This window comes from Medicago sativa, chromosome 6 (genome assembly GCF_051527215.1).
Source record: "Medicago sativa cultivar Bolivia chromosome 6, Bolivia_mono, whole genome shotgun sequence".
NCBI classification, from domain to species: Eukaryota; Viridiplantae; Streptophyta; class Magnoliopsida; order Fabales; family Fabaceae; genus Medicago; species Medicago sativa.
The window spans coordinates 96840366-96857035 of NC_140754.1; the positions used below are offsets into that span (position 1 = coordinate 96840366).

A 16670-nucleotide genomic window follows, 5' to 3' on the forward strand; every position below is an offset into this window, starting at 1 on the left:
GTTTCCCAACTTTCCGGCAAAGAACTCAAAAGTAACAGTGCTTGTAATTCATCATCCAGCACCAGCTTCATTGCAACCAATTGGTTTACCAAGTCTTGAAAGTCACTCAAGTGCTCGGCAACTGATCTTCCCTCCCGGTACTTTAAATTCACCAACTTTCTAATAGCGAAAGTTTTGTTTTGTGCGGTCTTTCTTTGATACATCTTTTCGATGTTCTTCCACAGAGTCTGGGCATTTGTCTCTGTGGCCACATGGTGGAATACACTAAGATCCACCCACTGCCTGATCAGACTGACAGCCTTCCGATGAGACTTTTTCCAGTCTTCATCTGTCACCTTATCTGGCTTCGTGTCTCCCTTTTCTACAGGATCATACATATCCTTGTAGTAAAGTATATCCTCCATTTTTGGCTTCCAAATGGAGTAGTTTGTAGAAGTGAGTTTAATCATCGTACCAGTGTTACCAGTGTTCTCCTCCATTTAATTTACACTATAAGCTCGAGCTCCAACCGGAGCTCTGATACCACTTGTTGGGCTCGACGGGCTTAACGCAAGTGTAAATTAAATTTTACTTTACTATTCACGAAATTACTATTCCGTAAATAATACTGCAGCGGTGGCAATAAAATGGAACACCAAGATTTAACGTGGAAAACCTTCTAATACCGAAGGAAAAACCACGGGACAAACTCCGAAAAATATTCCACTATATTAAAGAATATTACAATATTCTCTCCACTCTCTTACACACCCAAGAGATACAATATAGTGATTCCTGTGAGACTCACTCCTATTCTAATGCTATTATTTTATAGCATCTAGGAGTTATAGAGATGATACCCACCCGGTGTATTTTTCCCACACTCTCTGGATTTACTCAACACTCTATTTTTCCTCTCACACACTTCTACACACAACACACAGCAGAAGCTTTTATTTTCTTTTCACTTCTGCTCTTTTGTTCCGTGTTGTTGTTCTGATGCATCTCCTTCAACTAAGTTCTTCTATTTATAGGAGAGAATGAACCGTACAAAAACAAAGCTGCTCAATTATTTAATTATGGACGGCACCGAAGTTTGAAAATTAAACAATTGGCAAGCTGTCTTCACCGAAAGGCACCGAAAGAAAAAATTGTCTGGACACAATTTTCTTTGTTTGGCTGGACCACTGTTCCACCAACCATGGTGGGTCCAACACTATCAAACAGTTTTCTTAGAAAACTTTGGTTTCTTGAGCTTCTCTTAGCATAGGTACGCTCAATCTATTGAACAACTTTTCTCAATTGGGTAAATTGTCATCAAACTCATTGCTTTGTCTTTTAAATCACCCTTGAAAAGCTGATCATGAAAACTTCTTTCCAATTGCATTCATGTTTTAATTGAATTCAGTTTTTTTTTTGAGCAAATTAATTGAATTCAGTTGTAGTGTCGAAAACCAAGAAAAATCATTTTTCATTATACTACATGGGAAGGAACTCATTTTAAATCATTCATTCATGAGCAGTTCACTCACTTTGGTCGTGTAAATAATTTTTTTGAGATGAAGATCCAACAAAAAAGTAGTTAATTGGTAGGTAACTTTGAAGTTGCTTTTATATAATGGTATAACTAATAATACAATTCTTTTTTATGATTATTTATTGAAATGAGAAAAATCAAATGAACCCTTTTTCTAAGGAAAATTCAAATGAACCTTAAGAATAATAGATACATCATTTATTGAATGAATGTAAAAAAGTAAATTTTCTTTTATAAAACTGAACGAAGTAGTATGAAAAAAAAAAGAGAAGAGAATATTATTTATTGTTAAGAATGGGCCATATCATATGAATAAATGATATTTGGACAACCAATTTCAAAAACTTTAGTGACAACATTTTTTTCTCTTTTTTCTTGGACAATAACATTATAGAGAGAATCTCCATGAACTTAGCTCAGTTAGTAGGGATATTGCATTTTATATGCAGGGGCTGAGAACCCTTTTCAATTATATCGTATGTACTGTTACTTGTATTGAATCAATTTCGAGAATATTAAACTACACTAAAAGTTGTTGAATTTATTATTTATTTAACTTATGTATTTCATTGTATCCTACAATTATCTAAAGTAACTATAAATATATTATTATAAAATTAAGACGAAGAAGATAATCTAAATAATGTTATTTAGTGCGCTATGTTTATTTTAATTACCATCATCAAAGAATAGAAAATCTTTGAAATTATTAAAGGAAAATAAATACAAAACAAATTCAATTATTGAATGCCGAATCATTAGTTAAATGACATGTCATGGTACATTTTATCATCAGTGATATTTATTTGAATTATAACAAACACATGTGTAATTCCTACATATGAAACATTTTATCATCATCAATATTTATTTGAATCATAACAACCACATGCATAATTCCTACATTCCGGTTTCCGGGGAAGCACACACTTAATTCTTGTTACACAATGAGAGTCCTCACGACATTCAAACCTTGCTATAATGATAAAAGAGAATAAATATGTTACTAATTAAAGGGGGATAAAAGGTCAGGTAAGAAGTAAAGAGTAAAATTGTATAATAATGAAAAATTATTTACCGGCATCGTTCATTGCAATGAAAAATAGTGAAAGAAAGAGGATCATAATATAAACAAAGTTAGTGACTTTAGCCATATTTTTCCCTTGTGCATGAAACAAATAAAAAAAAGATTTGATGAATTTATAATGTATAAAGCACACAATTTCTTTATACAAATTAAATAGTTGTTATAAGACTTAGTAAAATGTCTCTTAACTACATTGAAGTGTTATGTTTGTTATTTGGAGAAAATTGGTCAGGAGCTCAAATAAAAAAATTCCATTTATATAAAATAATTTTTATTTTACCCTTTCGAGATAGAAAAAGGAAAATTACAAAAAAAAAAATTGGGAACATGTGACACACTTTACCGAGAAAGAGTTTAAATATAGAATCTAAATAATAAAAAATACAAGAAAAAAATTTCAATTTAACACATTCACAAACATACAAGTTATCACATAATGAACATCTAAAATTAACATAATTAAAAAGAGGCATGCTTCATTAAAAGACCGAGAAAACTTACGATTGTTTTACTATAATGTAGAAAATTGACTCTAAAGTAACTTATACGCTAGCCATCCATACATCGACAACCTCATAATAACGTAAATAAAATATCTATGGAGTGTAAACATGAACTTTAGATAACACTGTAGCATAAAATTCAATCTCCTCTTCAAGTATTTCCATCTTTTCATCTACTTACACAACAATGAGTAAGTATCCACGTGGAAACATATGAAGCGAGAAATCATATCCAAAAAAGTAACACTAGTAGAGTAAAGAATATTACTTATACATAATATAAACCATACACACCATATAAACATTAATCATCAACGTCATGTAAAAGAATGTAAGATCCGCCCTAATCATTGATGACTAAATTCAGCAAGTGTAGATAACCGTTTTCAAGTAATAAAGTAGTAAGTAAAATCGTCTCTATGGAAGTTGTCGATTCAACTAGGCAACCAACTATATTTATTAAAATAGTAAATAAAATATATATATATATATATATATATATATATATATATATATATTGGGGGGAATTTTCAAGTTTGATTTGATTGCACAAAGCGGTTGAGTTGATTGTGGAAAATTAAAGGTTTTTATTGCATATTTTAGCGGTAATTATGATTCATTGAATCCTCTCTATTTCTTTGTTGGATTAATTCTCAACAATTATCAGTTATGAGATAAGGAGTTTCTTAAAGTGGTTAGTTTGATGGGATCTAACGTCCCTTCAGATGTAAAGTTGTTCCTCTGATCACCCCGAGATCATATGTGTGCTACGTGATACAAGGTCGTCTTGCTCCATATATATTTTATCACATAATAAACATGCTAAATTAACATAAGCAAAATGAGGAATGCTTCACTAAAATATCGAGAAAACTTACTATTGTTTTATCATAGTGTCCGAAATCAACTCTAAAGTAACTTAAACGCTAGTTGATCCATACGTCGACTACCACATAATGATGTAAATAAAATATCTATGGAATGTGGGAATTAAATCTAGATAACTCAGTAGTTTAAGATTTTATCTCCTCTTTAAATGTTTTCATATTTTCATCTATCTGCACAACGATGAGTAAATATTCACATGGAAACATATGAAGTGAATAATCATATCCAAGAAATTGACACCAGTAGAGTGAAGAATATTAATCACACATAATATAAACCATACACAACATATAAACATCAATCATTAGCATCACGCAAAACAACGAAAAATGCACCTTAATCATTGATGACTAAATTTGACAAGTGCTCGAAAACCGTTTTGAAGTAATTAAGTTTTAAGTAAAATTGTCTCTACAAGAATTGTCTTTTCAATAAGGCAGCTAACCAAATATAATTAAGGCTTAATTGCAGTTTTAGCCCCCTAACTTTTCCAAAGTTGCGATTTTGGCCCCTTAAGAAAAAAAACTACAAAACCGCCCCCTAAGTTTTGCACTTGAGGCAGTTTTGGCCCCCAATGCCAATTTTGACTTGGTCTACGCTGACGTGGCACCCTAAGTGAGGTGCCACGTGTTATTTTTTTATTTTTATTTTTTTCCTTGGGGGGCCAAAACTGCTATAGTTGCAAAACTTAGGGGGAGGTTTTGTAGTTTTTTTCTTAGGGGGTCTAAATCGCAACTTCGTGAAAGTTAGGGGGCCAAAACTGCAATTAAGCCTATAATTAAAACAGTATTTAAAAACAATAAAATGGGGGGGGGGGGGGGGGGGGAGTGAGTAAGTTTGATTTGATTGCGTATATCCGATGAGTTGATTGCAGAAAATTAAAGATTTTAGCTGCGATTAGATTCACCGAATCCACACTAATTTCTTGTTTGATTTATTATCATCATTATCAGTTATGATATAAGAGTTTTATTTAAGTTGTTAGTTTAGTGGGATCTAACGACCCTCCAGATGTGAAGTTGCTCATCTGATCACCCTAAGATCATATGTCTGATACGGGATACCAGGTCGTCAAGCCTATAGAGACTTGTATGTCGTCAAGTAGTTAATTAAGGTGGGGACGTACCCTCTCACATGTAATTGAAACATAAACAAAGTTGGTATTCCAAAATTTTCATATAAAGGAACCACTAAGCCTATTAACATAAAAAGTTCGGCACATACCCTTACTTGTCCCTAGTAGATATTAAATGCATAGGCATAACTTTATCTTACTAAGGGAAGGAATAAATTTTATATGTAACGTTCGGAAATAAGACCAGAAATATCCCAACAGTATATTTCTATGTTCAATCTCATCTCCTGAGTATGTCACACCCCCTATTTGTGAAACCATTGAGCCTTTTGCATACAAAAATTAAATAGAGCTCAAAATATAACTGAATGAAAGACTTGAATTAATTAAATTCAAAAAACAAATACAGGTTCATCTTAAAACCCTAATAAATAGGTGTTTAGTTACTCATGGTAAGTAAAAACAGAGGTCAAGGAATGACTATTCTGTTAATGCTCCTAGCTTTTGCCGTTCTCTTGAACCGCGAAGTTTTGAATGTGAATTTCTTAATGAGAGTTATTGTATTTATAAATAACTTTTTAGATGGTTTTGGGTTTAACCAATGGGTTTTTCCCCAAACCTGCAGAAAAAAACATTTAGCTGTTTTTCCCTACCTTACACGCACCCCACACGAAGAGACAAAATGTTCTGAAGTATCCAGAAGATTCTAATTAATCTTTCTCTCAATTATGTATGTGCATATTCTATCGGTTACTTTACTGGTTTATGTTGTTTAATTTGTTCCCGTTTATTAGGAATCACATGTTATGACTTAGTCGGTGTTTGGTACAACGGTGGTGTAAATGCAATTGTGCGTTTAGTGTGAAGCTCAAATATGTAGCTTATTAAAATTGCGGTGAAATCGGCATCGAAACACGAGATTGGTTATTTGGACGCGTAACTAATCATGTTAATAGTAATAATAATATTCCAGTGGAAAATGAATGCTTATACACTATTTCTGTAACACCCCGCTCGTCCACATTGGATTCTAGTAATCGAATGTGTATCAGAGAATGAATATCCAGAAAGGTTATGGTAAAATGGAAGATACTTTTATGCATGTTAGTTAAACGTGAGATAAGTATCAGTGTCATGCTAAACACGATTAAGGCAAATGGCAAAATGGTAAAAAGCCGCAAGAGCTATTTAAGGCCACAAGGGCCATTTTTCCTTCATTTTCACTTCACTTTCTCTCTATAGGTTTTGAGAAAAGAATTTCTCTCCTCCTTCTCTCTAGAACCGCCCTCATCCTTCCCTCTTCAAGCAATCAAATTTTATGCAATTGGTGATCAAGCATGGATCATGGTAACTTCATGAACAAGAAACAATTGAAAGAGAGTTGGATTGGTATTGTATTGGAATGGGATTGGATGAACCAAGAGATAGGGTTTGAACTTGGGAAGCTTGAAGCTTGAAGGAAATACAAGAAACATGTTAAGGTGAGTTCTCTAGATAGTTTCCCACCTTTGGGTTGTGTAAATTCTTGTGAGAATTTATGGATTTATGTTATGTAGGGATTAAGAACCCTAATGCCCCTTTGACCAATTCTTGTTGATTATATTTTAAAATTGCCATGAAATATGTTTATTATTGTCTCTATATGTTGCTGGATGTATATGGTGCATTGCAGGATCGAATTGGACGAGTTTTGGGTCAAAATTGCAAATTCTGCACCACAGACCCGAAGAAACTCGTTAACAGCTAAATAATTTCGCTAATAGCGAAATTACCCAGATGGATTTCGCTAATAGCTAAAAAAATTCGCTTTTAGCTAAACTCTCTGCACATGCCAAATTTTCTTTTGGCTTGTTGGCTCATCTTGGGGCCGGTGGTGCACCCTGAATGCCTTTCTTTCAACGATTTATAACTTTATAACCCCAAAACAACATCTAAGCAATGCACATAACATCAAACGATTCATGAAACATAAATCATGGCAATCTTAACTTATATGGCAAGAACAGCTTATGAGAGTTTTTACGAACATGATGGGGTAGCAATGAACTAAGAAAGGGAATGAATGTAGAGCCTCGACATAGCTTGTCGAGAACTAGAATGTTAAGCATGAATCCTAAGTATGTTAAGACGTGAAGTGATTAGTGTATTCTCTTCATACATGAACATGAATGAACTTATGTATGATAAGACATGATATGAATGAAAATGTCTATGAATGTAGTTTATCGCTAATCGGATCGATCACGGATCCGAGGTAAATGAGTAAGCATGTATAGGTTTATCCTATTATGAATGAATAAGACCAAGACTATAATGTAATATGTAGGTGCCGTGTCTCTTGTGATCCACGCAATGTTGGGATCTCAAAGGGTTTCTCGCTAGGGAAACGGGATAAGCTCCCTAAGGGGGGCCCGCACGTCACTGAGGGAATCCGGTGTGCCTTAGCTAGGTTTTCATCGGTCATGTATGGGATTATACTCGGGGTTACTCCACCCGGGGCTCTCTGTAAAATGAATCAAGATAATGATTGTTTGTTCAACGCTAACATCTAACCTAATGAATGAATGAATGAATGAATGAATATGGCTATGTATGATACGATATGAATGCATGATTATGATATGTTGTTTGTCATGTATAAGTTATGAAATAGAGCACGCTATGAATGTTATACCGATGACGATCTTAGGTTTCCCTAATCGTCCGGTTTAGGACCATGTCATGAATATGTTATGTTAAGTCTTGATGCGTATAGCGTATCTTGCGTTAGCGGTCCTAGGATCCCTTGACTGCCATGACACGTATGATGTAAGTAAGACCTTTATGACAAGTAATGTAATATCCCGTCTGTCAGTATAGGAATATTACCAGTCGATCGTGCCAGAGGATTATGTTATGGAAAGAAAGTTAATGGAAATATTTATCATGAGATGTCAGCTTATTACAGATAAAGTTTCAGTGTTGGATGTTACACGTCTAAGGCAAGGGCAATTTGGTAATCGCAAGGGAAAGGATATTTAATTGGTGGAGGCACCAAAATATCTCATTCTCCTTATCATTTCTCTCTCTTAAGTTGTTGGTAAAGACATGCTCCTCCTTCCCTCTCTTCTTTCACCCCACTCTCTCTTCTCCTCTTCACCAATCTTTCCTAAAACTTCATCCTCTCATGGTAAGCTTCCAAACTATGTTCCCTTATGATCTCTTAAACTTAAGGAAGTGTGGATTTTTTTTGATTTCTCTATTTCTCCTCTCCTTCATGGAACTAGGGTTTGTTATTAGTAAAGAGGAAGCTTGAGTTTGAGTATGTTATGGTTTCACCTTGATCAATGAAGTGACATGAAGTTTGGAATGGATTGATTTCACTACTTTTTCTCCTCAAGAGAAGTTCATGAAGAATTAGGGTTTTGGGTGGTGAAAGCTTTGAGTTGGGATAGGAACTTAAAGATGGATGAGGAAGCAAGGATTAGGGAGCCTTGGATTGCAAGAAAACAACAAGATTAAAATGGTATGATTAAAGGAAATAAGTTGATCAAGAACTAGGGTTTGGCTTGCTTGAGCTTGGGACTTGGAGATGTCACAAGTACCATGATTAGGTGAGTTCCATAACTAGTTTTCCTACCCTTTGGGATCATGTTTATGTCTTGCATGGAAGTATGAAACTATGATGATATTAGGGTTTTATGTATGAGTTTAGTTGCCCCTTTTCTTTCCTTTCTTACTAAATATGTCAATACTTGCCATATGAGTGTTTTACAAGTATTCTATGATCAAATATGTTCCAAAATACTTAGAGACACTTGGTTTGAGGTTTTTGGGTCAAAAATACCATTTTTACAAGTTCTGGACTGTTACAACTCGCCACAGCGAGCAGAACGAAGCAGAACCAAGGTTCTGCTCGCCTCCAACTCGCCATGGCGAGCAACTGCTCGCCTCCCACATGAAGTTACTCGCCTAGCGAGCAAGTGGTGCATTCTGGTACTGCTTGCTCGTTTCAGGCAAATTCGGTGTTTTTCGTACAGGATTCTCTTGTGCAGTCTTTTACAAAAATAAACCCCTCAAACCAAGGTCCTAAATGATACTCTTTGAAACAAGACTCTTTTGATAATGAAGAAAGTATTAAACATATTAGTAAGGCATGGTAAACGAGAGAATCATGTCATGAATCGGGTAGCAAGTAATTCCTTAAGCAAGGGAGAAACTAGAGCCTCGACATAGTTGTCGAGAACTAGCATGATAAGCAAGAATCCCTAGAATGATAAGACGCGAAGTGTAATCTCTTCACACATGAGCTAGAATGATTAAGCAATTATGTTAAGCCGTGGATTGATAAGTTATTTCTCTCCACCATGATTAAGTATGTACAAGCATGAACAAGTATAAGTTAACGCTAATCGGATCGAACAAGGTTCCGAGGTAAACATGTAAGCATGAATAGGTTTAACCTTCATGAACGACAAGACCATGACTTATATAATGTAGGTGGCATGTCTCTTGCTATCCACACCAGGGGGATACAAGGGGTTCTCATGATGGGAACAGTGATAGGCCAAACCGCAAGTGCACGGTCTATCGAAGTAATAGTAGTAAAATAGAGTATCGTTCCGCTAGGGAGTTGTTTAATCTAATTAACTTTAAAAGAATGATTAGAGGAGAAGAAAGTTTATAAAAAGGAGGTTTAGTTGGCTGAAGGTAAATAATAATAATATAAAAGAGCCTTGGGACTATTGGTTTGTCGTAATAACGAATCTTTTCACAAACAAACCTTAAACTTATAACCTTACGTTGGTCTTAATTTCTAAAGACAAGTTTCTCTTTAGCCTATCACATCTCCTTTCGGTCTCAGTGAGTGTGTTCCTCCAACAACCACACCTATTTTCATGGGTGATTGCCTTTGGAATCCTTGAAGCTCGAAACTTTATATGTCTCAAGGTTTGCTAGACTATTTTCATGTTTCCCAATCCTTGTCTAGATTCACTTGTTCGAATATCAAAACTCCACTTTCGTTTTATGAATTGATATTTGGAATAATGAATTAACAATTATCAAACCCTCCACTTTCGTTTCTACAGTTTGATAATGGTTAATTCATGTTAAAACGGTGAATCTAGATTAGAAATTAAGGTTACATAAGATTAAGGTATAAGGCTTGGTTTGATCTGGATTACGTCATTAGACTTATCCAACAATCCCAAGACAAGAGAAGTCTACTCACTCATGTTCATCGTAGACATGGGGGAAGAAGAGAGAAGACAATAAAATAAATTGCGAGAAATAAATAAAAGAAAGAAAAGAAATTTATTGAAATAATTGTACTGAAATATTCTAAGGTAAGGTGAATGTTTATGATGGAGAGCCATTCTATTTATAGCTTTACAATTGACTTAAAATCTAAGCAACTATAAGGGCTAATCAGTAAAAACTACAATAGAGTAACTTGGGCTTGAAGAAAAGCAGCAAAAGGGGCTCTGGAGGGTGGCACGGGCCGTGCCACATGTTGGCACGGGCCGTGCCAAGCTTCTGACTTTGTGGAGACATATTTTTGTCTCCGTATCTTCGTATTTTCGCACTGTATTTGCTCCAGCCCTCTTTCTTTTGCTCCAAGGCACCTTCCATCATATATTCATTCCTGAAATAAAATAAAATGCAATTTAAAGTAAAAGATTCAAAAAGGAAATAAATTTGCAATAAAATAAAATCAAATCTAAATAAAACTAAACTAAATAACGCATTAAAATAGACTAAATTATGACTCATCAAACTCCCCCACACTTGAATCTTTGCTTGTCCTCAAGCAAAAGGCAATAGACATAGCAGCAATAAGAAAGATTAAACATGGCAACACAATTGAAAAACTCATGCCTCACCTAAGGTTTTGTTTTAAGCATACTAATCACAACCTCAAGCATTCCTTGTGGACTTATTCAACCCAACAACAAGTTTTAAGTGAGTGTGTGTGTGTGTGCAGTCCAAGCCTTTTCTTGCTCCTGTGTAAGACATATATTATGAGGAACAGGTTCTATCCCTAGTGCTAAAGTAACCGAGAAAAGTCCTTTCTTCATTTCATATAAGAGTGATGGGAATTTAGTTAAAATTAAATTAGATTAACAATTTAAGCACAAAGGGGCTGCAGATGCTTAGGGGCTATCTATCCTCATAGGAAGTCTTTTTGGATGTAATTGTTCTTTCCCCCTAGATTCAAAATCACCCTAAGCAGTGCTGCAAAATTTTTATTTCATCTTCGCGTAGGAAGTCTTTTTGGATGTAATTGTCCTTTCCCCCCTAGCATTGATGAATTCATTTTCCTCATTTGAGGGATTTGGAACTTAAGTTCAAATTAGGGAGTCACCACCACAATTAGGAAGTTAGGGATTGTCCTTCCCCCACATGTTGGTGCCATTCTCCCATCCCATTTTAACTTTAACAATTAAGAGAATATAACAATAAAGCACAATTAATTATTTCCCAAACAAACTTATACTACTTTTACTCTAAAGACTTTTGAAGGTCTAAGTTAACACTAAAGATAGAACGTACTCCTTAAAATACCTACTCATACACTTGCTCAAAATTGCAACTGGGTGCTTTTCTCATTGGAGAATTTTTCACAATAAAACAAGATGTGGGTGTAGCAAGAACACTAAAGACACAAGAAATTATTTTCATGTACAAGAAACAACCTTTAAAGAAGAGACAAAACGAAAAATTTTATGCCATATTTTACATTAAAAACAAGCTACTCAATCATGCATTTCGCTATAAAAACAAAGCAAAAGAATAAAGTTCAAGGGAGTTTGGAACACTACGACTCTAGACACTTTATTAGCCCCCCCCCCCCCCCCCCCCCCCCACACACACACACTTAGGGGAAGCATTGTCCTCAATGATTCAAAGAAAAGAAAATTAAAAGAGAAGAAGAAGAAGAAGTAGAAGAAGAAGAGTAGAAGAGAGATAGAGAGAGATGAAGAAGGAGAGAAGAGAGAAGGGAAAAGAGGAAGAGGAAAGCTCACAATGTTTTATTGAGGTTTATAAGGAGGACCTTGGAGATGAAGGTGTTGCATCATCCGGCTGAGCATCTCATTGTTTTCTTGTGTTAAGCGGTTGCCCCTTTGAACATCATTCCTTAGTCCGGAGATTTCAACACCTTGCCTTTGTTGCTCGGTGCTCATCCTTTCAACTTTATTGTGAATCCATGCCCATCTTTGATCTTCATTTTGCTCTCCGGTTTCATGGTCATGGTGTTCTTCCTCATGGTGCAAGTTAGCACCTTCTCCTTCGTCATGGTCTTGCTCTTCAAGTACCTGCACATCATCAACATACAACAAATTATCTTCCACCTCGGTGGTAGTCCGAGATGGGTTAGGAAGTAAAAACAAGATAGGCACATCTATGTTGAGCCTATTGTTTCCCTCTATTGGTTTTATTCCCTCATCCTCACCCACGCCAAAACTCCTAGCTATGTAAGTGATGATGCCTCCTACCACTATCTCTCATATACCGGCTTTTCTAGTTCCGACGAAGTCAAGGTACTCAAGCATGTAGAAACAAGTGTTTACGGGGTGGTCATAAAGCATTGCCCATAACATGAAGAGTTCATCGCTTCTAGTATTACCTAGCTCGGTTCTACCCCAAATAGTGCAAGACATTACCCTCTGAAGGTACCTAAGGACGGGGTTGTGGATGTTGCTAGCTTTATTGGCTCTAGTGATGAATTTGTTAAGTTCGTTTATTTGTTTCCAAAAGTCAGCGGGTTGATAGTCAACCGGCTTTAGGCTAGGATCCCAAGAATCATGGATATACCCCTCGTTTGCAAAGCCTAAGGCTTCACAAAAGTGCTGTAGAGACATATCATAATCAATATTCATTAGCCGGAAAGAAACTCTATGATTGGGGTTATCAAAATTCAACTTATCTTTAGTAAAAACAATTGAGCTTAAAAATTCATAAGTGAAATTCTCATAACCCCTCATAGGTTTCAACATATCAGTCCAACCTAACTTTTCTATCAACCTAGAGCCATCATCTAAAAGTTATAGCACATCCAAAGTATGGGAATCAGGATATCGAGAGGGATGCAAGGGTTTAGAGATTAGAATTTTATACCTATCCCTTTGCTTGTTGTCTTTGAACTGGATTCCATGATTCTTGACTTGTGCTTGCCTCTTTGGAGGGGGTCCTCTGGAAGATCTTGATGGTTCCTTGCCACTTCTTCTTGAAGCCATTGACCTTAGGTGTGGATTGGATTGAAGGTTTAGGGTTGGGGTTGATGTTTTAGGAAGGTTTATGAGTTTGGTTATGGAGATTGGTTGAGAATTTGTGGTTTTTGGGTTAGGTTTTGAATGAATAGGGTTTTGGTGAATTATGGGTTTGGGTGGATGAAAGTTGTTTTTGATGGGTGGTTTGTGTTTAGAATGAAGTTTAGAATTGATTTGGTGAAAGAATTGTGTGAATTGGTGAAGTTTTGAGGAAGATATGAAGGTTTGAAGGTGGATGGTTATGGAGGTTTAGAGAGAAGTTTGAGAGATGAAAGAGTTTTGTGTTTGAGAATGAATGGAGAAGAAGAGAAAAATTGGGGTTATACCACACTAGAGGTCGGGCACGGGCCGTGCCAACCTTGGCACGGGCCGTGCCATCATTCTGACTTTGATGGCCTTTTCTGCTTTAAAAATTTGGCACGGCCGTGCCAACCTTAGCACGGGCCGTGCCAACCTTCTGGACACAGGGACTTCAAAATTTTCAACTTTTCTTGAATCACACTCGGACAATTACCTACAAAACACTTAAAACAAAGGAAAACAAACAAAATAAAGCAAATAAATGCGTGGGTTGCCTCCCACGAAGCGCTCTTTTAATGTCATTAGCTTGACGGTTAGAAAAAAGTCCTTAAAATGGATCAAAGAGATCATGTTGTGTAGATGACGCTATAAAACGTTCTTTCAAATCATGATCTTCAATCATGTAACAAGAGTAAAGAGCGGGACCTTTCATAACATTTTCCAACTCAAATCCTATCATTTTTTCACTCACTTGAAAAACGATCCTACCTAGTTTAACATCAACAAGAGCTCCCGCAGTTGCGAGGAAAGGTCTACCTAGGATTATAGGGACGTCATCGTCCTCTTCAATGTCAACGACTACAAAATCAGTTGGGATGTATATCCCCTATATTTTAACCGGTATGTCTTCAACGAATCCTACTAGTTTCATGGTAGAACGATCAACTAACTTTAACTCTAACTCGGTAGGTTTCAATTCTCCTATCCCCATCCTTTTAAAAAGAGACAAAGGCAGCAAACTAACACTAGCTCCTAAGTCACACAAGGCTTTGTTTATGGTTTCATTCCCAATTTCACAAGGTATGGCAAAGCTACCTGGATCCCTAAGCTTAGTGGGTGTTTTCTGAATGATTGCACTAGTGTCCTTAGCCAAAGCTATTGTCTCATTATGCTCTATAGCCCTTTTCTTTGAAAAAATTTCCTTTAAAAAGTTGGCATATAGAGGCATCCTAGACAAAGCTTCTGCAAAAGGAAGTTTAGTGCAAACCTCCCTAAGTATGTTAACAAATTTTTCAAACTTACCCTCCAATTTAAGCTTAGCAATATCTAGTGGGGATGGAGTTTGGGTCTTATCAAGCGGTTTCTCACTTTCTATCACAGTTTTCTCACCTAAAAGCTTGACATTTTCTTTCTCAATGTTTTGAACCTTAGCAATAGTATCTCCTAACTTACTACCCCCAAAAGATATGACATTAACATGAGCTTTAGGGTTGGCTTCGGGTTGACCAGGAAAGACTCCCGGTGCTTGAGAATGAGTGGACACTTGTTGGGCTATTTGGGAGATTTGTGTTTTAAGCATTTTAGAATGAGTGGAGATAGAATCAACCTTGGTATTGAGTTTTGAAAGAGAATCGTTCAGAAATCCAGTTTGGTTTTTAAGTTCTTGAAGTTGTTTATTTTGGTTGGCAATAGAATTTTCCAACAAAATTTCCAAATTGTATTTCTGAGCGAATCTTTGGTTGTTTGCATAGCCAGGTGGTGCTACTTGTCCATAGGGATTTTGATTTTTGTAAAATTTTTGACTTTGTCTCATCCCTTGGTTGTGTTGAGCATAATTCATTTGCTCAACACCATTAATAGCACTACCTAGTTGACAATCAACACCAACATGGCCGGTTATACCACAGATTTCACAAGAAGAGGGAGTAGAAGCAAAATTGATGGCACTAACATTGAATTTTTCAAATTTCTCCGTTAATGCATCAATTTTAGAAGCAAGGTGATCATAGTTAGAGACTTCATACATACCTACCTCCTTTTTGGAGGATGAAGAACTAGTGATGGCTCTCTCGTCGGTCCATTTGTAATGATTCTGAGCCATGTCTTCAATCAAGGCGTATGCCTCCGTGTAGTTCTTGTTCATTAGAGCCCCACCTGCAGCTGCATCAACAGATATCTTAGTGGTATAAGATAAGCCATTATAAAAGGTGTGGACTATGAGCCAACTCTCTAGACCATGGTGGGGACAAAGTCTAAGCATTTCTTTGAAATGCTCCCACGCATCATAGAGAGACTCCCCATCTTTTTGATTGAACCGAGTAATTTGGTCCCTAAGTTTAGCAGTTTTGGATGGGGGAAAGAATCGGGCAAGGAATACTTGCCTCATTTGATCCCATGAAGTAATGGAACCGACTTCGAGGGAATGGAACTAAGCTCTAGCTCTATCCCTTAAGGAAAAGGGAAAGAGATGAAGTCTTACGGCCTCTTGGTTCTCCTTCGTGGTTCCACTAATTCGTAGGAAAACAGAGATGTGAAGATTGGGATCCTCGGTGGGGGATCCCGAAAATTGGTTTTGCTGCACCAGGTTAAGTAGGGCAGGCTTGATTTCGAAGTTGTCATCCTCAACCGTTGGGTACACAATAATAGCTTGTGGCTCAGCCGTAGACGGTGTTGCATACTCTTTGAGAGTGCGATTAGCCATGGCGGTATTATCTCATGCCTCTCTCCTCCTTCTATGTAAAAACCTTTCGATCTCGGGTATGAGTACCACTCGATTTCTAGTTCTTCACATAAAAGGCTGAGAACCCAAGAAGTTAACAATAACAGAAAGAAAAGAAAAATAAAAGAAAAATAAAAGAATAGAAAAAGAAATAGAATTCTAATCAAAAAGAAAAAGTTAATTAAATTAGTTAACTCCCCGGCAACGGCGCCAAAAACTTGATAGGCCAAACCGCAAGTGCACGGTCTATCGAAGTAATAGTAGTAAAATAGAGTATCGTTCCGCTAGGGAGTTGTTTAATCTACTTAACTTTAAAAGAATGATTAGAGGAGAAGAAAGTTTATAAAAAGGAGGTTTAGTTGGCTGAAGGTAAATAACAATAATATAAAAGAGCCTTGGGACTATTGGTTTGTCGTAATAACAAATCTTTTCACAAATAAGCCTTAAACTTATAACCTTACGTTGGTCTTAATTTCTAAAGACAAGTTTCTCTTTAGCCTATCACATCTCCTTTCGGTCTCAGTGAGTGTGTTCCTCCAACAACCACACCTATTTTCATGGGTGATTGCCTTTGGAATCCTTGAAGATCGAAACTTTATATGTCTCAAG

The 16670-nt window shown here is 36.3% G+C and overlaps 1 non-coding gene and 1 pseudogene across 1 annotated transcript; one reads left to right on the plus strand and one right to left on the minus strand.

The window, feature by feature from the left end:
• Positions 1-11981: 11981 nt before the first annotated feature.
• On the minus strand, positions 11982-13511 carry LOC146918629 (uncharacterized; annotated as a pseudogene).
• Positions 13512-15573: 2062 nt separating this feature from the next.
• LOC146918630 (small nucleolar RNA R71) lies at positions 15574-15680 on the plus strand. The gene has a single exon (XR_015017070.1). It is a non-coding gene; the product is annotated as a small nucleolar RNA R71 (small nucleolar RNA).
• Positions 15681-16670: the final 990 nt, after the last annotated feature.